Genomic DNA, 15,385 nt, shown 5'->3' on the forward strand with positions numbered 1-15,385 from the left:
TTAAACCCCCAGGGTTTTAACATTGTAGGGGAGTGACATTCTGAATTCTAGTGTTCAAAAAGTAACACTACAGGTTTAATATTTCAGGACTTTAGCTGTCTATACTGACTATTCTTGGTGCATATTAGGCCAGACCTGAGCCTGCCTGGCCATGGGGCCCCTGCACCTTGTCTATGGTCTGAGGGACCAGGGTTGAAGCCCAGGACAGTCAGTCTTGATGCCTACCTTGTTCAGGACTCCTGACCCACCTCCCGACACCCTCCCCACCCCGCCCCACTGCCAGACACACGCGCTCGCACATACACATCAGCCTCAGTCACCAAGATTAACTTGTTCCCAAAGTGCCAGAGGCTGCAGCTGTGTGTTAAATTTAGCCCCCAGGACACTGGGATGAACTGTTACGAGGCACACCCCCATCATTCCTCTGAGTCACTTGTTTATAACGTCAGGCGGGGGAGTGGGGGAGGGGGGTGGGTATAGGAGAGATGACAGCAGGCTGGGCTAGGACTGAGTCACCTCCCTTTTGTGATCTCAGCAATATCACTCTCCGTCCTTTTTTTTTTTAGACGGAATTTTGCTCTTGTTGCCCAGGCTGGAGTGCAATGGCGCGATCTCAGCTCACTGCAACCTCCGCCTCCAGGGCTCAAGCGATTCTCCTGCCTGAGTCTTCCTGGTAGCTGGTATTAGAGGTGCCCACCACCACTCCCGGCTAATTTTTAATTTTTATTTCTAGTTTTTTGCATTTTTTGTATAAACGGGGTTACACCATGTTGTCCAGGCTGGTCTCAAAATTCCGACCTCAGGTGATCCTCCCGCCTCGGCCTCCCAAAGTGCTGGGATTACAGGCGTGAGCCACCGCACCCAGCCCCTGTCCCTCTTAAACGGTGCATCTGACTGTCACTTGCTCACCCCACCAGCAGGTCCCAGAGGGACACAGCACCTGGGCAAGCTCTGGAGGTGGTCCAGTCCCTCTTGATGAAAAGGCAAAGGCTCACTCAGGGAGGGCAGGTGGTGAGATTCCAGCCCAGCCCTGGACTGCAGGGCATTGCTAGCAAGCACAGCCAGTGAGGAGACCAGGCTTGAGAGGCTAGGCACCTTGGCCAAGTCACACAGCGGACATGGGCTGCACCAGGATTTGAAGCTGATCTGCCCTCCTCCAAAGACTGTGGGACCCCTTTCCTACCTTGCTGCCTCCCAAGAATTAACAAAAATGTTCATCAATTGTAGTCTCCTTTTCAAAGATCAGGACAGAAGACACTGACTGAACAATTAACTTAGATTTATCAAATGACTTAATGAAATATTTTTAGACTATGATGGATTCCATAGTGCTCACTCCCTACCAGGCATTCCAGTAGAACATGTGTATGTGGCTCATTCATTCAAGAACCAACCGTACACTGCTTTAAATGCTGAAGAGTCAGCAGTGAGCAAATCAGGCAGGAATTCGTGTCTTCATGGAGCTTACATTCGTTAGGGGGTCGGGGCAACGTTGGTAGGGGAGACAGAAATAAATAAACAGTTATACGGGGCATCAGATGATAGTCGTGGCTGTGGAGACAAGTGAAACGGAAGGCGCATGGGAAGTGGCAGGAGGAGGTGATAACGATTTTAAATGGAGTAGTCAGGATGGACTCACCGAGAGGATCACATGTGAGAGGGGTCAAACTGTGGGGGATTCCTGGTAGGGGAACAGCTGGAGCAAAGGTCCTGAGGCAAGACAGTGCCTGGCACGTTCCCAGAACAGCATAGAGGCCAATAGGGCTGCAGCAGTGAACAAGGAGGTGAGTAGGAGGAAGTAAGGGGAGAGGTTAGGGTAGGGGATCGTGCTGACCCCCATGGGCCAGCATCAGGACTTGGGTTTTCCTCTGAGTTGAAAGGGGGAAACACTGTTTTATTTTTTATTTTTATTTTTTGAGGCAGGGTCTCACTCTGTTGCCCAGCCTGGAGTGCAGTGGTGTGATCACAACTCACTGCAGACTCAATCTCCTGGGCTCAAATCATCCTTCTACCTCAGTCTCCTGAGTGGCTGGGACTACAGGCACCCACCACCACATCCAGCTAATTATTAAAATTTTTGTGGAGATGGGAATCTCACTATTTTGCCCAGGCTGGTCTCAAACTCTGGACCTCAAGTGATCCTCCCACCTTGGCCTCCCAAAGTGTTGGGATTACAAGTGTGAACCACCATGCCCAAACTCACTGTTTATTTTTAAATTATTACTGTGGAAAATACAAATACATACAAAAGTAGAGAGGATAATATTCTGACCTCTCATGTACCCATCTCCCCACTTTGATAACTGTCAAGTCTTCAAGTCACGGCCAACCCTGTTTCATCTCTAGCTCCACCCACTCTAATCATCCCAGGAGGTCCCCAGAGGTTGCATGTGGGTGTAGAAAAAGAGAGGAGAAAGGGAGACTCCAAGACTTTTAGTGGAATCCGAGGGAAGATGTCATCTCATTTCATCCTTTTAATTTTTACTCGTTTAATCTTCACACCAAAATTATAAGGTAGGCATTATTTTTCCCATTTTACAGAAATTGAAATTTAGACGGCCAGCAAATAGGAAGCAGTCTAATATTTTAAAAACAACTTTAATGAGGCATAAGTGGCATGTGATAAACCTCATTTATTTAAGGTATACAATTTGATAAGTTTTGACATGTGTGTATACATCCATGAAACCACCACTGCCACAATCAAGACAGGGAATACATCTGTCACCCACGAACTTTTCTTCATCCCCTTTTAAAATCTCTCCTCCATCTCTTCCCACACACCCCAACCCAATCACTGATCTGCTTTCTGTCACTATAATTCATTTGAATTTCCTAAAGTTTTACGTAAGAGGAATCATACAGTATGTACTCTTTTTTTTTGTCTGACATCGTTCACTCAGTATAATTATTTTAAGCTTCATCCAGGTTGTCTGCTCATATTTTTAACTGATAGCTTCTGCCTTCATTAGGAATCTTAGCATATCACAGGGTCATTTAAGAGAAACACAAAATAGGCCCGGTACAGTGGCTCACGCCTGTAATCCTAGCACTTTGGGAGGCCAGGGCAGCTGGTGGATCACCTGAGGTCAGGAGTTCGAGACCAGCCTGACCAATATGGTGACTCCCCGTCTCTACTAAAATACAAAACTTAGCTGGGCATGGTGGTGTGTGCCTGTAGTCCTAGCTACTCGGGAGGCTGAGACCGGAGAATTGCTTGAACTCAGGATATTTGGGTGGCAGATATTTGTCACACTTGGTGGCCTTCCTGCATCTCCTAAACAGTCTTCCTATGTTTTGGACAGTTCCCACGTAAGTAGTTCTTCTCCCCTGTGGTAGAAACCGGAATTTATTTTCCCAGCTTCCCCAGGAACACAGACATGCCACTGAGCTCAACCCATCGTATGCGCCCATCCCAAAACTTCAGTTTGGAACAGGAAGCAGGAACCTGCAGCATCCATATTTTGGTGAAGATGGCTGATGGACAGCAGTGTTGGAACTTCTGGAGTCCACTTTCCACTGACCACCATACAAGCTGAGGGATCTGTCCCTACTGGCTGTGGTTTGGCCATTGTCTGGGCTATGTAGCCTGCAATCCTGACTCGAGCACTCCTGAAGGTTCTGTGATCTGATACCACACCAGCCAGTGAGGATTCTGTGGTCTGCTGCTAAGAGGGCTGTGTGATGTTGAAAATCATTTCAGGAGTATTCCAGCAACAGGTGCTGAAGGGTGAGCTTGAGAAGTTGAGAGAATTTCTAATGGCCTGCTTGCTTCTTCACTGACTTTTGGGTTAAAGGTGGCCTATGATGCAAGAAGTTGAGATGCTGGAAATGCTCTTATGTGACATAAAAGGATCTAAAGACAGGCAGCCCAGAATGTTGGAGTGGGTTTATTAGGTATGTCATCCATCTGTTATCCATCCCCACCTGTGCTTGCTGAGAGGGCTTAGAGGACACTTTTGCCTATCATTGAATAACTTGTTGGTGAGGAATGCTGGCAACTTTGACCTGTCAGGGGTGTAGGTGGGAGTCTGTGCTTTGAAGTGGCCTTCCTGCTTTCAGGGAGGATCATGGGATCTTAGGGTTGACAGTGGCCAAGGAATGGCTCATAAGCACCAAAGGCAAAATGGGCATGGTTACTGGAATAAGCAACAGGGCTGGAGAGGGTGGTAATCAGATGGTCTGACCTACAGAGATCCCTGGGAGTAACTAATGGATTGTGGGTTTCCTAAGAATTGAAAGAGTTCTACTAAAGTTTTACTGATATGTATTCTGAATCCAGATTTGCCTTCTCTGCCTGCCACATTTCTGCTAATCCCTCCATCTATAGACTTCATGCCTTACTCATTTTCATGGAACCAAATTCAAGCCTGCTTCTGATTGAAGATCTCATTTTGTAGCAAGAGAAGTGAGGCAAGTCTTCCAGTTAATGGTGGCAGATAAAATACATTTTTTTTTTGCTTCCTTTTGAAAGCTCACTACAATTAAAGTAGATGATAAAGAGAAAAAAATATATAGCATAAACTCTCAGGAACATAGTATACAACACACTCTACAGGGACATGACAATACCACCACGGATTCTGGAAAGCAGGTGATGTGTAATGTGCAGTGTAGGAGTCCTCACTCTAAGGCAGCAATGGGAAGCCCAGATGCAACTCTTCTATACCTCAGAATCCACAGAGAAGGTCCAGAATTGGCAACACTGGGTACCTTTAAACATGCAGGAGAATCAACCACCACCTGGTAGAAGCCAGGGGTTTCATTTCCAAAGAAGATACACCAGAGGGCTCTTGACTAAGACACTCAGCAGAGGTGAAGGCAGTGGTGCAGTGTGAACACTGGGTAATTAAGAGAAACTCCATATTCTAAATGGAAAACCCTACTCCCACTCAGCTCCCAGAAAGCTGGAAGGTCAGCTATGACCTCCAAATAGGGAATTGAAATTGAGGGATCTAACAGCCCAAGAGGAAACAAAAAGATATCAGTAAGCCTGGTCAAATCATCCTACAGTGAAGCCCTCTAATTAACAAGGCCCTTCACACATGCTGAGTTTTCAATGAGCTCTTTGATGATTGATATGGTTTGGCTGTGTCCCCACCCAAATCTCATCTTGAATTGTGGCTCCCACAATTCCCACGTGTCATGAGAGGGGCCCAGTGGGAGGTAATTGAATCATGGGGTTGGGTCTTTCCCTTGCTGTTCTCATAATGAATAAGTCTCACGAGATCTGATGGTTTTATAACGAGGAGTTCTCCTGCACAAGTTCTCTCTCTGCCTGCTACCATCCATGTAAGACATGACTTTGCTCCTCCTTGCCTTCTGCCATGATTGTGAGCCCTCCCCAGCCATGTGGAACTGTGAGTCAATTAAATCTCTTTCCTTTCTAAATTACCCAGTCTCAGGTATGTCTTTGTCAGCAATGTGAAAACAGACTAATACAGCGATCTACTTTTTCAAATGTTTGAAAGGACGACTTCTGGCCTGGACTAAATGGTGTAAACTTGTTTCTCCCTGTTCCTTCCTGTCAAGTACAACTATAAACTGTGAAAACAATGCAAGAGGCAATCAGAGGATAACTCTGAAAGCTGGCAAGGGAATTATGCATTAGTTTGGGACCCTAAGAATAAAGGAACAACTCAGTAGCAGGATATCTTATGTACCCCCGCTCAGTGGAAGAAGATGACCCAGGCCTGGTGTTTCCCGACCCCCAGCCTATCAATCGAAAGCAGCCAAAACAGGTTCAGCCCTTTTACAATTTGAAGAGGAGTCCCTCTGACAACTCCACATGAGCCCAGCATCACCAGAGCGGAGATTACTCAGGTGCCCTACTAACAATTCGCAGCCAGGGAAAGCACTCTCCTTTCACACCTAATAAATCCACTCCAATCTGGGCTGGGCTGCCTGTCTTTGGATCCTTTATATATATATATAAACATTATTTCCAGTGTGTCTGTGAGGGTGTCTCTGGAATAGATGAGCATTTCAATCAGTTGTGCATTGTGGATGGGAATGTAAAATAGTACAGGTGCTTGGAAAACAGTATGGCAGTTCCTCGAGAAATTAAAAATAATATATATATATATGGAGAGAAAGAGAGAGAGAGTCAGTCTCAGGGGCCCATAGGACAATAACAAAAAAATCAACATTTGTATCACTGCATATCATTGCAGTCTCAGAAGGAGAGGAGAAAGAATAGGCTGAGAGAATAACTAAAGTAATAGTGCCTGAAGACTTCCAAAATTTGGTTAAGACACAAACCAGCGCTTTCAAGAAGTTGAGAAAACCCCAAACAGAATAAACCCAAAGAAATCCATGCCAAGACACGTCATAATTAAACTTTTGAAAACTAAAGATGAAGAAAAAAAATCTCAAAAGCAGCCAGAGAGAAACAACACATCACCTGTAGTTAAATGCCAATTCAAATGACAGTGGATTTATCATCCAAAACTATGGAGGCCATTTGGGAGGCCTAGGCAAGCGGATCACTTGAGGTCAGTAGTTCAAGGCCAGCCTGGCCAACATGGTGAAAACCCATCTCTACTAAAAATACAAAAATTAGCCAGGTGTGGTGGCACATGCTGGTAGTCCTAGCCACTCAGGAGACTGAGGCAGAAGAATCACTTAAACTCAGGAGGCGGAGGTTGCAGTGAGCTAAGATCATGCCACTGCACCCCAGCCTGAACTCTAGCACTCACTGGACACAGCGAGACTCTGTCTCTAAAAAAAAGCAAAACTATGGAGGCCAGAAGGAAGTAGTACAACATATTTCAAGTGCTGAAGGAACCATCAGCTGTGAATTTTATATCCAATGAAAGTATCTTTCAGGAATGAAGGGGAAGTCATCCCAGGAAATCCCCATAAAAGGCTTACAGGAACTACAGGAACTAATCAATGAGTTCAGCAAAGTTGGAGGATATAAGATTAACACACAAACATTAATTGCATTTCTATTTACTAACAATGAACATGTAGAAAATGAAATTTAAAACTTAATACCATGTACAGTCACTCAAAAGAAAATGAAATATTTAGGCAACACATACAGGATATGTATGACAAAAACTACAAAATGCTGATTAAAGAAATAATGGAAGAGCTAAACAAATGGAGAGACAGAGTGTGTTCATGAGTTGGGAGACTCAACATAGTAAAGATGTCAATTCTCCCTAAACTGAATTATAGGTTTTATTCAATGCCTATCAAAATTCCAGCAAAGTTTTTAATAGTTTTAGACAAGTGTATTCTAAAATTTATATGGAAAGTTAAAGACCCTCAAATAGTTAGAATAATCTTGACAAAGAAGAATAAAGTGGGAGGAATCACTCTACCTGATATTGTCTTCCTATATAGCTACAGTAGTCAAGATCATATGATATTGGCAGAGGGATAAACATATAGATCAATAGACCCGAACAGAGGACCCAGAAATAGATCCAAATAGGCTCAACCAATTTTTGACAAAGATGCAAAAGCAGTTCAAGACTTTTCAACAAATAGTGCTGGAGCAATTAGACATCCATAGGGGAAATAATAACCTCAACCTAAATCTCACACTTTATACAAAAATTAACTTGAAATGGATTGTGGATTTAAGATGTAAAACATCTAAAATGACCTTGAGCCAGGTGTGGTGGGTCATGCCTGTAGTCCCAGCTCCTCGGGAGGGTGAGACAGGAGGAGGATTGCTTGAGCCCAGGAGTTCTGGGCTGTAGTGCACAGTGCTTATTGGGTGTCCACACTAAGTTCAGCATCAATATAGTGAACTCCTGGAAGTGGGAGACCACCAAGTTGCCTAAGGAGAAGTGAATTAACACAGGTTGCAAATGGAGCAGGCCAAAACTCCCATACTGATCAGTAGTGGGACTGCACCTGTAAATAGCCACTATACTCCAGCCTGGACAACACAGCAAGACTCTTGTCTCAAAAAAAAAATCTTGAAAAAGAAGAAAGTTAATGGTCTCACACGTCCTGATTTCAAAACTTACTACAAAGCTCCAATAATCAAAACAGTGTGGCACTGGCATAAAGGCAGGTACATAGATGGTGATAATTTTAGGTGTCAGTTCGACTGGACTAAGCGATGTCCAGACACCTGATAGAACATTATTTCCAGTGTGTCTGTGAGGGTGTCTCTGGAATAGATGAGCATTTCAATCAGTTGTGCATTGTGGATGGGAATGTAAAATAGTACAGGTGCTTGGAAAACAGTATGGCAGTTCCTCGAGAAATTAAAAATCAAATTACCATATGATCTAGCATTTCTACATTTGAGTATATACCCAAAAGAATTGAAAGCAGGGCCTTGAAGAGATATTTATATACCCATGTTCATAGCAGCATTATTTGCAATGCCCAAAAGGTGGAAGCAACCCAAGCGTCCATTGGTGAATTAATTAGTAAGCTAAATGTGGTATATATATTATTCAGCCTTAAAGAGGAAGGAAATTCTGACACATGCTACAACATGGAGGGAGTGTGAGGACATTATGCTAAATGAAGTAAGCAGTCAAAAAAGACAAATATTGTATTATTCCACTTATATGTTAAATGCATAGAGATAGAAAGTAGAATGGTGGTTGCTAAGGGCTGGGGGCAAGAGGGAGTAGGGAGCTACTGTTCAATAGGTACAGAGTTTCAGTTTGGAACCATCAGAAGAGTTCTGTGGATGGATGGTGGTGATGGCTGCACAACAGTGAGAATGTATTTAATGCCATTGAACTGTACACTTAAAAATGGTTAAGAAAGTAAATTTTATGTTATATGTATTTTACCATAATTTTTTAAAAAAGAACACAGAGACCCTTGGCATTCCCTGTACTGGACATGACTCAGAGAATAAGTAAGTGAGCATCTTTTTAAAAAAGTTTAAAACCAAAGTATAAAACTTACAGAAAAAAAACCAGAAGAATATTTCAGCATTTAGGGCTATGGAATAAGTTTTTATACTTAACACCAAAAGCATGATATATAAAAGGAAAATGTGATCATCTAGATCTTACCAAAATAAAAATCTTTTGCTCAGCAAAAGACCATGTGAAGAGAATAAAAAGACAAGCTGCAGATTGAGAAAAATATTTGCAATATCTAGACACACAAAGAACTCCCAAATTCTAAAACATACAAACAATCCAATGAGAAAATAGGCAAAAGGCATGAACCAATGTTCCACCAAAAAGGACATACAGATGGGAAATAATTTAATGAAAGGAAGTTCCGTATCATTAGTCATCAGGGAAATACAAATTAAAACCAAAATGAGATATCACTACATACCTCTCAGAGTTGCTAATATTTAAAAAATAATGACAACACCAAAATACTTGTGAGAATGCAGAGAAATTGGATCATTCACATTGCTACTGGGAAGGTAAAATAGTACAGCCACTGTAGAAGACACTTTGGCAGCTTTTTTTTTTTTTTTTTTTTGAGACGGAGTCTCACTCTGTAGCCGAGGCTGGAGTGCAGTGGCACGATCTCGGCTCACTGCAAGCTCCGCCTCCCAGGTTTATGCCATTCTCCTGCCTCAGCCTCCTGAGTAGCTGGGACTACAGGCGCCCGCCATCACACCCAGCTAATTTTTTTTTTCTTTTTTTTGTATTTTTAGTAGAGATGGGGTTTCACCATGTTAGCCAGGATGGTCTCGATCTCCTGACCTCGTGCTCCACCAGCCTCGGCCTCCCAAAGTGGGCAGGTTCTTTTTTTTTTTTTTTTTTTTTGAGACGGAGTCTCACTCTGTAGCCCAGGCTGGAGTGCAGTGGCACGATCTCGGCTCACTGTAAGCTCCGCTTCCCGGGTTTACGCCCTTCTCCTGCCTCAGCCTCCCGAGTAGCTGGGACTACAGGCGCCCGCCACCTCGCCCGGCTAGTTTTTTTTTTTTTTTGTATTTTTTAGTAGAGACGGGGTTTCACCGTGTTAGCCAGGATGGTCTCGATCTCCTGACCTCGTGATCCACTCGTCTCGGCCTCCCAAAGTGCTGGGATTACAGGCTTGAGCCACCGCGCCTGGCCGCAGCTTCTTTAAAAACTAAACATGCAACTATACCATATGACCTAGCAATTGCCCTCCTGGGCATTTATCCCAGAAAAATGAAAACTTCTGTTCACACAAAACCCACACGTGAATGCATAGCAGTTACATTTGTAATACTAAAAAAGTAGAAACAGCCCTGCTCACCTTTCATGGGCAAATGGTTAAAAAAACCAGTACGTACTAGCCATGGAATACTATTCAACAATTAAAAAGAAAAAAAAGAAAAAAAGAATGAACTCTTGGTACACAAAATGACTTGGATCAATCTTCAAGGAATTAGACTGAGTGAAAAATGTCAGCCCCAAAAAGTTACAGACTATGTGATTCCATTAATATAACATTTTTGTAATGACAAAAATTTTAATGGAGAATGGATTGGTGGCTGCCAGTGGCTAGGGATGGAATGGGTGGTGGCAGAAGGGATTGTGGTGTGTAGTTAGTTGTAAGATGGTAACGGTAACAGGTATCTTTGTGGGGTGGAATTGTTCTGTATCTTGATTGTGGTTGTGAATATATGAACCTGCACATGTGACAATATTGTATAGAACTACACACACATACACAAATGAATACAAGTAAACTTGGGGGAAAGATAAGTGGATTGTGTCAATGGCAATGTCCTGGTTGTGATACTGCACTAGAATTTTGCAAATTGTTACTGCTATGGTTTGAATGTGTCCCCTCCAAAATTCAGGTGTTGCCCATGTGATAATATTAGGAGGTAGGGTCTTTAAGAGCTGACTAGGTCATGGGGGATTCTCCCCTTGTGAGTAGGGATGAAGGCCCTTACAAAAGAGGCTTTACACAGTGTTCAGCTCTCTTGTCCTTTGGCCTTCTGCCATGTGAGGGTACAGGAAGAAGATCCTCACCAGATCCCACGTCTCCACTAGGCAGTGCCCTAGTGGGGGCTCTCTGTGGTGGCTCTGAGGCTCTTTGGGGCATCCTTTGAAATCCAGGTGGAGGAAACCACACCTCCAGAGCCTGTGCACTGTGCTCCCTGGTGGAGATGGCACCTCATAGATGCTACCAAGGTTTACCACCTGTGCCCTCTGGAGAGTCAGCCACTACAGCCTACATCACACCTGGGTCCACCGGAGCTTCACCTTGGACAGCTGAGGAGTGCTGTACCAGTGTCAGGGAGCAGAGGTTTGGGTTGGCACAGGGCAGTGAGGGATGAGGTCCCTCTTCTGACATAGTCCTGTCCTCCACGCCTGGGCACTCTAGGCCTGTAATAAGAAAGCCAGCCCTGATGATCTCCAAAATGCCTTCAGGGTCATTCCTCCATTGTCCCCTTGACAAACAGGTTTCCGCTAATCCATGCGACTCTCCTTATCAAACTGTTGCTTGGGAACACCCTTGGTGTTCTCTCTCAAACACAGTGTTTCATTCTTTACAACATGGCCAAGCTCAGAATTTTCTAAATCTAAGTTCTGCTTCACTTTTGATCATAAAATCTGTTTTTAATTCATTTCTCTTTTCTTGTATTTTACTGTAAGCAGTCAAGAGAAGCCATGCCACATGCTCAACACTTTGTTTAAAGATTCCTTCTGCTAAATATTTTATTTCATCACTCATAAGTTCCTCCTTTCACAGAACACTAGGAAGCAAACGCGATTCAGCCAAGTTCTTTGCCACTTTATGACAAGGATAGCCTTTCCTCCAGTTTCTAATAACATGTTCCTCATTTCCATCTGAGACCTCATCAGAATGGTCTGTACCGTACACATTTCTATGAACATTCTGATTATGACCACTTAGGTAATCTCTAAGAAAACTGAGGCTTTATTTATAGCTCTCTTCTGAGCCCTCACCAGAATAGCCTTCACGGTCCATTCATGACTATATAGGGTTTTTTTCCTAGCCTGTTCCTCCAAACTCAACTCTTCCCAGCTCCAAAGCTGCTTTCACATTTTAAACTATTTGTTATAGCAACATCCCCACTTGGTACCAATTTCTGTCTTAGTCTGTCCAGGCTACTGTAACAAAATACCTTTAACTGGGTAATCTATAAACAATAGAACTTTATTGCTCACCGTTCTAAAAGCTGAGAGTTCAAGATCAAGGCACCAGGAGATGCAGTATCTGGTGAGAGCTCTGTCTTCTTCATAGATGGCACCTTCTATTGTCTGCATATGGCAGAAGGAGCCAACTCAGTGTCCTTGCACGGTGAAAGGGCAGGCAGCTCCCTTCCACCTCTTCTATAAGGGCCAGTAATCCCATTCATGAGGCAGAGCTTCCTGACTTAATCACTCCCCCCAAAACCCCACCTCTTTATACTGTGGCATCGTGTTTTAGGTTCCAACAGGTGAATTTGGGGGTTGGTGGGGGAACACCAGCATTCAGACAATAGCACCATCCTGACCTCATGACCTGTGGCTAAGTAGGATGGAACATCGTCCTGTCTTGTCTTCCTTGATGTGTATATTAATAAGTCAGGGCTCTGTAGAGAAACAGAATCAACAGAATAAAGAGATATAAGAGGGGGTGTATTAAGGGCATTGGCTTATGTGATTATGGAGGCCGAAAAGTTCCACAATCTGTCCTCTGCAGTTTGGAGACCCAAGAAAGCTGGTGATGTAATTCAGTTTGAATCTGAAGGCCTGAGATCAAGAGGAGGTGATGATGTAACTCCCAGTCCAAGGCCAAACGCAGGGGAACCTGGAGTTCTGATGTCTGAGGGCAGGAGACGATGGATGTCCTGGCTCCAGAAGAGCGAGTGAATTCACTTTTCTTCTGCCTTTTTGTTCTATCCAGGCCCTCAGTAGATTGGATGGTGCCCACTCGTATTGGTTGAGGGTGGATCATCTTTACTCAGTCTACTGATTCAAATGGTGATCTCTTCCCAAAACACCCTCACAGACACACCCAAAAATCATGCTTTACCAGCTATCTGGGTGTCCCTTCACTCATTTAAGAGTACACCTAAAACTAACCATCACACTGGAAAAGATGTATGTATATATATTAATTTTTCCTCCTCATAGTCCTCTTTTGTTTTGTAAAGACCCTGGTTGGTGATGGTTCCATTTACAATACAGTCCATACATTTCAGAACACCAAATGGGATCACAGAAAAGGAGCAGCTATTACCAACAGATCCTGGATTTGGAGCTAGATGCAGTCAGTGATGAGAAATTACAGTGTCCCCTTTTGGGAAGAGGATGAAAACGTTTTTATTTATTATGAGGAAGGTTGTTAATCAATAGCATTTTGTTGTTCCTGTTGTATGGAAGAGGATGTATGCTGTTGTTGGGCTGTGAACGGCTAGATTGTGGGGCATGTTTGTTATGCTTTGTGGCCACCCAGCATGTTCGCAAAGACTTTTTCTCATTGGGAATGAAGTACACCTACCCAGTGTAGAAAACACAACTTGCTTCCCCAGCCTCCCTTGCAGCTAGTGAGGTAGGAGGTGGGACTCAACTCTGGAGGTGGGGCTTGGACATCAGACCTAATGAGAACTAGCTAAAACAGGGATGGGGTGGAGGAAGCAGCTTTCCATAAGACATGCCCACAAGTGTGCCATGTCAGTTTACCATTGCCATGGCAACACCTGAAAGTTACTGCCCTTTTCTATGGAAGGTACCAAATTTTTCCTAGAAATTTCTGCATAATCCTCCCTTAATTTGCATGTAAGTAAAAGTGGGTATAAGTATGACTGCAGTCCTGCCTCTGAGCTGCTATTCTGGGCACAGTGCCTATGGGGTAGCGCTGTTCCACAGTACCAGGACCTCTGCTGCTGCTGTACACTGCCGCTTCACCAAAAGTTGCTAACACCTCTGGCTCACCCTTGAATTCTTTCCTAGGTGAAGCCAAGAACTCTCCCAGGCTAAGCCCCAATTTTGGGACTCTCCTGTCCTGCATCTCTGGGGCATAAACGTGACAGATCTGCCACTTAGACACACCCACATGAGACTTTGATTCAGGTAAGAGGGAAGCAAGGACACATACTGCAGACTCGTGTTCTCTGAGGGTGGCAGAGGGGTTTAGTTTTGGTGGGAGGGGCAGTTGAGACAGAGCTTCTTATGAGTAGCCTTCAGCATTATCAGTTCCAAGCTGGGATGACAGTCACACCTCCCCTGGGGCAAGTGGTGCAGGGTGGTTTGGGTTTGTTTTTGGCTGCATAACCCCAGAGGCTGAGTCTCTGGTTCTCCTAGAGATTTAATTGACTGTTGTTTGCAACCAATAGCACTGGTTCATCACCCACTGCCATGCTCTCCTGAATGCCACTGTGCACCAAGTACTGTGCTGAATGGAGGGGAAGTGGCATTGTTCAGCGCTTAGAGAACGTGGCTTTGGGATCAGACAGACTTAGGTTCGAGTCTGGCTCCACCACTTTCCGGCTGTGTGCAAGTGGCTTTACCTCTCTGAGCTCCTTTGCTTAGGTTATCAGCAGTCTCAGAAGGTTGTGGGGTGAGGAATGACCACAAAGTGTCCCCAGCACATGAGAGTTATAGTCTTAGGCCACAGCTCCCCAGGTACACAGGCATAGTTTTGGCCACAGAGGTTTCCAGAAGCCCTATCTCTAGCAGGAGAGAGGCAGGAGTGAGGTGGAAGTTCAAGGTGGGGTCCTGCTGAGCTGCTTTTCATTCCCTGTGTGGGATCCCATTCTCTTCTCCATTCTCCACAGGTCCCAAGCTATTATCTGTGGTGATAGCAGGTTTATCCCACCTGCAGCCAGTGGAACCTTAGGAGACACTGCTCCTCTATTTTATTGCTGACCCTCCAGAGACTTTAGGAAGCAGCTCTACAGGATGGATACCTCTCAACCTGACCTCCAGAGACTGCAAGGCCCAAGTGCAGGAGAGGATACGGCTACTCACTAACCTTTTTTTTTTTTTTTTTTTTTTTTTTTGAGACAGAATCTTGCTCTGTCACCTAGGCTGGAGTGCAGTGGCGTGATCTCAGCTCACTGCAACCTCCGCCTCCCGGGTTCTAATGATCCTAACGATCCTTTTGCCTCAGCCTCCTGAGTAGCTGGGATTACAGATGCGTGCTAATTTTTTTTTTTTTTTTTCAGTAGAGATGAGGTTTCACCATGTGGGCCAGGCAGGTCTTGAACTCCTGACCTCAAGTGATCCACTCACCTCAGCCTCCCAAAATGCTGGGATTACAGGCGTGAGCCACCATGCCTGGCGGCTACTCACCAATCTTTCCAGCTCTCCTCTCCTTCCGGACACCCTGCTGAAGTAAGGCATGATGCCGGAACTTGCTTTGGATGATGACATGGAAACAGAAGTGGTACACCACTTCTGGATGGCAGCACTGAAGAGCCAAGGTGTGATTCTCCACCCTGTCTTTTCCCTGGCTCTGGTCAGTCTAGAGGCCCATGTTGATATGGAGGTGCCCCAAGGTC

This window comes from Theropithecus gelada, chromosome 2 (assembly GCF_003255815.1).
Source record: "Theropithecus gelada isolate Dixy chromosome 2, Tgel_1.0, whole genome shotgun sequence".
NCBI classification, from domain to species: domain Eukaryota; kingdom Metazoa; phylum Chordata; class Mammalia; order Primates; family Cercopithecidae; genus Theropithecus; species Theropithecus gelada.